General features: G+C 42.1%; 1 pseudogene; it reads right to left on the reverse strand.

The window, feature by feature from the left end:
* Nucleotides 1–238: 238 nt before the first annotated feature.
* On the reverse strand, nucleotides 239–337 carry LOC124084955 (small nucleolar RNA SNORA70; annotated as a pseudogene).
* Between the last annotated feature and the right edge of the window lie 8,167 nt (nucleotides 338–8,504).

The raw sequence follows: 8,504 nt of genomic DNA on the forward strand, positions 1-8,504 counted from the left end.
AAACACTCTACCACTGAGCTATATTCCCCAACCCTAGGACAGGGAACTTAAATGTGACCCTGCATAGTCTCAGTTACATACTCCTGGTTCTGCAGCATGGTGTGGATGGTCATAAAGACTTGGCCAGTGTGAACCCTGGCCACTGTGCCCTGACACATCCCAAAGACACCCCACATACCTGTCTGGAGCCTAGATTGGTACCTGCATGAAGTCAGAGACATGAACGTCCACTGGAAATAGCTGTCTCCAAGGTCCCTGCGGCAACCAAAAAAAAAAAAAAAAACAACTGGCTGCGTGCACCACCAGGGAGGCTACTGTTTGTGGTCACTGTGCACAGCCCCCATGAGTTTTCTCCAGATTTTAGTAAATTGTATTCAAGTGAATATAAAAGTAAAAGGGATACACAGTCTTTAATCATCCTTCTGTGAATTGGGGAGCCGACCCTGTTGTGCCACAAAAAATAAAATGTGTGAATATGACTCATGGCCTGGAGAAAAATAAGCCAAGAGCTCTGAATCCAGCATGTTCTCTGAAAGCCAGAAAAGCCAAGTTCAATGATAGAGGAAAATGGAATTTTACCCTAGACAGAAACACTACAGTTCTGCTTTTATTTTGATATTTTTTGTGGTGGTGTTGGTTGTTTTGTTTTAGGTACATACCCAAATGCCCAGTCCTTCTTTTTATTTTTCAGTTTGAGGTAGGATCTCACTAACTTGCCCTGGCTGGCCTCAAACTTATGATCCTCCTACCTTAGTTTCCCATGTGGGATTATAGGTGTGTATCACTCTGCCAGGTGATAGACTATAGTTCTAAGAAAATAACAGTGTTGATCTGGTGGACTGTGATAAGAGCTAAGCTGGGAAGAGGAATGAGCTAAAGAAGCACATTCTCAGCAACTTTTCCTGCTCTGGGCATGGGGCTGGGGAGCAAAGAGTAGGGAAGGAAGACTCTGAGCCAGTTATAGCTGTGTAATCAATGAAAACCACATGTGTTTCCTCAAGAGGCTCCCTGTCCCCTGATGAAAGCTTGGACATACTACTGACTGAGGCAGGGATCTCAGAATGCTCACCAGCACCATTTTCAGAACCAAGACGTGTGTGTGTGTGTATGAGAGAGAGAGAGAGAGAGAGAGAGAGAGAGAGAGACAACACCCAGGACCTTGTGTATACTAGACAAGCACTCTACCACTGAACTATATCCCCAGCCCCTAGAACCAAGACTTTCAAAACTGTGAAGTGTTATCATTACCAGAGATGAAACTGGAACACAGGAGGATAGGACATGTAGCTCAGTGATAAAGTGTTTGCCTAGCATGTGCAAGGCCCTGGGTTTGGTCCCCAATACTGAAAGAAGAAAGAAAGAAAAGAAATTGAATACACACACACACACACACACACACAGGTATTTGGAAGTTTTTGACAGTTTAAGAACAAAATGGGACAAAATAGTAGACTGAAGTAAAAGCTTGTGGTTAAAAGGGAAAGAGTAAATATGGGACAGTATGAACACTGGTGTCAACAGGTAGTACCTGTTGTTGTGATGAGGTTGAAAGATGGATGACAGTTCCTCCACACTAGCCAGCCAAATATGGTGGAGCATGCCTGTAATCCCAGTGGCTCCAGAGGCTGAGGCAGGAGGATCAGTTCAAAGTTCAAAGCCAGCCTCAGCAATTTAGCAAGGCCCTAAGCAACTTAGTGGGACTCTCTCAAAAGAAAAACTAAAAAGAGCTGGGGATATGGCTCAGTGGTTAAACCCCCTTGGGTCCAGTCCCTGGTACCAAAAAATTTTAAAACAGTCCACACTGACCTTTAAGACCTTTGAAAGAGTGGTCCACTATATTCTTTTTGAAGCTGAAGGGGAAATGAGGCCAGATATATACAACCCAAAATGAGTAAGGCTGATCGCTGAACTATGCTTAGTGACTTAAATTCCTGGCATCACCTGAACCCTCTAGTTGCCCCCTCTGTTAATTATCAGATGGGGGAAATTTAAATGGATGCCTAATAGAAGAGCATCTGGGAGACTTCAGTTTTTGGCTGGCTCTGCTGACCTCCAGATCTACCCTTGGGCAAATGCCTCTACCCCTTGGAATTCTGGCTGCTGTTTCTGCATGAGAAGGGCTTGAACTGACCTCTCTTGGTCCTTCAGGCTCAGAATTCTGTAAAGAAATGATGGGGGACTGGGGTTGTGGCTCAGTGGTAGAGCGCTCACCTCGAATACATGAGGCACTGGGTTTGATCATCAGCACCACATAAAAATAAAATAAAGGTATTGTGTCCACCTACAATCAATCAATCAATAAAAAGAAATGATGGGGCTTTTCCCTTACATCCTGGCCTGATGGTGTAGAAGGAGGTTGGCCACTTAACAGTAGTTCATGCCATCCTTTTCTAAACAGGGTGTTTACTTTTTACTTCCTTTTCACAGAAGGGACCATGGAAATAAGCATAAGAGAAGACCTTTAGGGACCTGAGAAGTGGCTTCACCCCTAAGACACAAAAATGTATGGTGGAGACCACCAGCTTTTAAATTCTGAGAAAGCAGAGTACACCTGTAGTTTTGAAGAATCAGTAGGTTGACCAATACTTTCGCATGTGGTCTGGCATTGCCCATGAGAAATTATAAAAGTATCCATACTCTTTGACATTAAGGCTCACCCTGTGTCCACCCACTTCTTGCCACTCCCAGGGCACTACCTTGGTTCAGCTATCTTCATCTTGCTCCTGGTTCCCTGCAAGGTTCCAACCTGGTATTCCTGCTCCCATTAACTCTTTTCAAGTCTCCTTGTGGCACGTCTGTCTAATACATAAACCTGGCCATACTGTTCTGCTTGGAACCCTTCTGTGACTCCTCATTATCTTCAGCTGTTTATTGACAACTAATTGTGTCCATCTTTTATTTTTTTAATCCATAGGTGATAAAGCAAACATAGAACCTAGCCCCTGGGGAATGAATGTTGCTCGGTTGTAGAGAGGTTTTGATTTCCAGCATAGCACTGAACACACACACACAAAAAAAAAAAAAAAAAAAAAAGAAAAGAAAACAGACCCAGCCTTCCTTAACATGATGACAAGGGCCTTAGTCACCTAGTTCTGCTCATTTCTCCATCTACCCTCATCCCTTCCACCCTAACTCTGTTACCCTCTATTTTCCATCCACACTGAATCATTCATTGTTCTAACTGAGCCATGTTTCCTCTCTTCTTTGTTCCATTGTGCATATTGCCCCACCTCACCCCCAACCTTCTTTCTTTTCCCCACTTTCCTGGCTAACCTTCAGGCATCACAGCCTCTGCTTACTTTTCCCTAACAGTCTGTGTGCCCCCATCCTTAAAACAAGGTTAGTATAGTAATAATAGTAGCAGCTCTTTGGGCCGACATCCATCGTGGTGCCTTACTGGAACTGTTGGCTTACTTTGCTCTCTGCTGTTACACTCTAAACTTCTTCAATACAGGGAAGTGAGTCTTAATTCACCTGTGCATTTCCAGTACCTAGAATATTGCTTGAAACCTCAGAGGGGTTTTATAAATATCTGTTGAATGAGTGAATGAACAAATTAATGAACAGATAGATGAGTGATCTCTCTGATCCTGAACTTGCCATGACAAGCCAGAGTGCAGGGAGGGCCCTGGCCTACACCCTGCTTTTAAGGGATTGTCCTTCATCCTGTGGTCCTGCCAGGGAGACAGTGTATACTGTTTAGTGTGTGGCTTTACACTGTCCAATGTCAGGTGGCAAGGCATGTGGTCCCATGGACACTGGGAATTCACAGATAATCTTCAGAGTCACAAGCAAAATGAGGGCTGCCATTTACCCAGTAATGTTCATATCCCAAATTTGTCACATTCTTATGGCAAATTTGGTCCAAGCCTATTGATTTAACATAGGGCCCCTTCTACTCAGAATGTGTACATGGAGCCTTCCCCAGGATAGATTCTTTGAGCCAGTTCATGTCCTCACGTTCTTAGGTTCCTCTTCACCTGGAAGAAAAACTACTTGTCATTAATTGGAACAGGTTATTTTCATACCTGCTTTTGAACTGTGTTTTGCAGACTGACAGATCTCTAGATTTTTTTTTTTAATTTATTTTTTAGTTCTCGGCAGACACAACATCTTTGTTGGTATGTGGTGCTGAGGATCGAACCTGGGCCGCACGAACGCGAGGCGAGCGCGCTATCAGTTGAGCCACATCCCCAGCCCAGATCTCTAGATTCTCAAGAACATTATCTGCCTCCATAGGCCTCTGGAAGCTTCCCATCTGTCTGTTCTCTTATATTTTGCAGTGCCAGCCCTGTGTCTCAAGCCAGGATGTCCTGACAGGAAACCTAAGTTAACATATTTTCTACTTCTTCCTGCTGGCATGTTTTGTGTGGGCATGTGGGAACCACCACTGTGGTAGCTTCTTCCTGCTACCTACAGTCTGTGGTGTTCATCACCTTCTGTCTGATAGGGGTTTTCCTTTGAGAATAAGTCAGTAAGGAATGAATCTTGAGGTATCATTCCTGGTGACGCTGTACATGTGTAATAGAGAGTGAGCATTCTGCCTCCATAGGCCTTCTGCTCGTCATTCCCTGCAAGTTTAACAGCACCCAAGGGAAGGAGTGTTCTGCTCCAGCATCCTCTGGGGAGATATATGGTGTGATTCTAGACACCTGAATCCCAGCCTGGCTCAGCTTCTGTGAGAATGATTTGCTTTTAGACTCACATTTGATTTGAGCAAAACCCTTCATTGAACACACCTGGAAGACATCTCCAATTTCTTGCACATTAGCCAAGGAATTCTAGCTAATGAAAGAAAGCTATGTCACTCTTATAGCTAAATTAACACCCTGAAAGTTCAGTGAGTCTTATGTGAATTACTTAAGAGTTTGAACTTCAGCTATGATTTCTGCAATATAAAAATCTATTTTCCCCAAAACCTCAAAAAAGGGAGAGGGTAGAAAATCATGCCCAGGGCCTGGGGATGTGGCTTAAGTGGTAGCACGCTCGCCTGGCATGCGTGCGGCCCGGGTTCGATTCTCAGCACCACATACAAACAAAGATGTTGTGTCCACCAAATACTAAAAAATAAATATTAAAATTCTCTCTCTCTCTCCCTCTCTTTAATAAATAAATAAATAAAAATAAAATACTTGGGGTTGTAAATAGTGACTATAAAATTTAAAAAAAAATCATGCCCATAAATCATATTTTTGACATAGACAACCAAAAAATGGACTTAAAACAAAATAAAGCAAGCCAGACACAATGATGAGTTGAAGGTATCCTAATACGGTTGTTAAAGTTTGGCAGACAGGAGCTAGGTCTCATGTTTGGTGCTGTCCCTGCCCAGGGCCTCACAGCAATGGAGACATATTCGGTGTTGATTAACAGTCACTGTATTACTGAATGGAAATTTACTGGGGCTCATTGCGCGGCTAGACACCACACTCAAATAGACCTGCCCCATGGGATTCCTCACAAGAACAGATATTTTATGAGAACTGTCACTCTGATGTGATTGAGCTGACAAAGTGAAACCAAATAGATTTTCTCTGCAAAATTTTACAATTGGGACATTTTTCTTTGGCTGGGGAGTTGAACAAAATAATGTGTAATTTGAGGTTTTTAAGTTCTATGAAAATACCAGGGTTTTTTGTTATTATTATTATTATTATTATTTATTTGTTTTTTTTAAGACAGATGAACCCAGCAGGTGAGCTTGGCAGGAAGTCTGACTGCAGTCCTTGCTGAGAGGATGACACAGGCCAAAGAGAGGAAGGAAAACAACAAGCCAGAGCTCTACAGCACTTTGCCATTGCAGAGCTTTCCAGGTTTCTCTGGAAAATGGAAGAAAAGGAGAGCAAAGGGCAGAAGAAGATGGGTTGACAACTGCCTTCAGAAAGCTGACTCAGGGATTCGCGTACTGGTTTGTTTTCTAGGTCGGGGTAACGAAAGAGGGTGTGCTGGGCTTAGCTGCTTATTGGCAGGACATAGGAAGTCTGTGCTAAAGCTGTCCTTAGAGCCACCAGGGAGTCAGGGTGGCCCATTGCCCTAGAAGACATTAGAAAGGGGGACAGAGACTGCCCTCCAGAAATGGATGTTTAAACAATACAAGGATTTTGTCTGATTTTGCCCTTAAAGCGTTTACATGCATTGACTTCTCAGAATAGGTATTTCACTTACAGTGTTCAAAAAAATAAAATAAGCTAAGCATAGTGTCACATGCTTATAATTCCAGCTACTCAAGAGGCTGAGGCAAGAGTATTGCAAATTCAAGGCCAGCCAGCCTGGTGCAGAGTCTTAAAATAAAAAATAAAAAGGACTAGGGATCTAGTACATTTATATATCTAACATATCAATCTTTGTGGTGCACGCCTGTAATCCCAGGAACTCAGGATGCTGCGGCAGGAAGATTGCCAGTTCGAGGCCAGGCTCAGTAACTTAGTGAGGCCCTAAGCAACTTAGTGAGACCCTGATTCAAAATAAAAAAACAAAATGGACTTGGGATGTAACTCAATGGTTATACACGCCTGGATTTAATCCCCAGTGCAGTTTTTCAAAATTTTAGAGGCTATAAGTCTGAAGTCTGAAATAAGTGTCACTAGGCTGAAACCAGGCTGCGGGCAGAGGTGTGCTGGGCTATGTCAGTAAAGCCATGCTCTATCCAGAACTGTAGGGAAGAATTCATTTGTTGTCTCTATCAGTTTCTGGGGACTGCTGACTTACAGTACTTGACTTGCAACTGCAATACTCTTCTCCATGGTCACAATACTGCCTCCTCTGCCACTTGTCAAAGCTTTTCTCTTTGTCAAAAGGACACCTGTGCTTAGCTCAGTGAAGCACTCCTGGGATTCCAGTGATCCGGGAGGCTGAGGCAGGAGGATCACAAGTTCCAGGCCAGTTTTAGTAATTTATCAAGACCCTCCTAACTTAGGGAGACCCTGTGTCAAAATAAAAAGAATTGAGGATGTAGCTTAGTGATAGAGAACTCTTGGGTTCAATCCCCAGTACCACAAAACAAACCAAAAAAAGAAAAAGAAAGAAAAGGATCAGGATCAGGTGTCCTTTTTTTTTTTTATACAGGCAGTTGAACCCAGGAGCACTCTACATCTCCAGTCCTTTTATTTTTTATTTTGACACAGGGATTCCCTAAGTTAATGAGGCCCTAAATGAGACCCTGACACAGGGTCTCAATAAATTACTTAGTTAATGAGACCCTGACACAGGGTCTCAATAAATTACTTAGGCTGGCCTGGAACTTGTGATCCACATCCTCCCAAAGTCAGCCTCAGCAACTTAGTGAGACCCTGACTCAAAATTAAAAAAAAAAAAAGGGCTGGAAATGTGGCTCAGTGGCTAAGCACCTCTGGGTTCGATCCCCTGTGTTCAAAAAAAAAAAAAAAGTGTTGGGAATATAGCTCAGTTGGTAGAGTACTTGCCTAGCATTCACAAGACCTCTATTCTGAGACCTATACTTTAGAAGACCCCACACCACAGACATAAAATAATAAATTATTTAAAGAACAAATTATTATTGTGATGATGATGATGATGATGACGATGACAATAATTATGGAGGAACTGTGGATTGAGACCAGGGATTGAGAATGCTGGGCAAATACTTTACCACTCAACTACACCCCCAGCCCAAGAAACTCTTTTATACATGGTTTGCAGGAATCAATTCTAAAAATATTAGATTGTTTATTTTTAGAGAGTCTTAAAACATCTGTTTTAGCATTATTCATTAGTAGTTTTACTAAAATGGAGAAAAGAAAAATTAATTTTATGAATGTATGCTTTAAGAATTATGTTGGCTGGGTATGGTGGCACACACCTGTATTCCCAGTAGCTCTGGAGGCTGAGACAGTAGATTTGTGAGTTCAAAGCCAGCCTCAGCAACTTAGTGAAGCTCTAAGAAACTCAGTGACACCCTATCTTTAAATAAAATATAAAAAAGGGATGGGGATGTGGCTCAGTGGTTAAGTGCCCCTGGGTTCAATCTCTGGTACAAAAAAATAATTATGTTTGTCTTTATTTTACTACTCATCACATTACCAGTCTATTGATATTCCAGGCATGTAATAATTAAATTCACTTAATGTTGATATTTTGCACATTTCTTTTTTGTATTTTATTTTATTGGCACCAGGAATTGACCCCAGGGGCACTTGACCATTGAACCACATCCCCAGCCCTTTTTAATTTTAATTTTGAGACAGGGTCTTGCCAAGTTGTTTAGGGCCTCATTAAGTTTCTGAAGTTGGCTTCAAATTTGTGATCCTTCTGCCTCAGCTTCCTGAGTTGCTGGGATTATTACAGACATGCACCACTATGCCCAGCATATACTTTCTTTTAAAAAATATGTGTGTATGTATATATATATATATATATATATATATATAATTTAGTTGTAGATGGACACAATACATTTATTTATTTATTTATTATGTGATGCAGAGTATTGACCTCAATGCTTCACACGTGCAGCAAGTACTCTACCACTGAGCTAGCCCCCAGCA

This window comes from Marmota monax, unplaced genomic scaffold (assembly GCF_021218885.2).
Source record: "Marmota monax isolate L192 unplaced genomic scaffold, Marmota_monax_Labrador192_F-V1.1 WCK01_AAM20220418_F8-fsc00106, whole genome shotgun sequence".
Lineage (NCBI taxonomy): Eukaryota > Metazoa > Chordata > Mammalia > Rodentia > Sciuridae > Marmota > Marmota monax.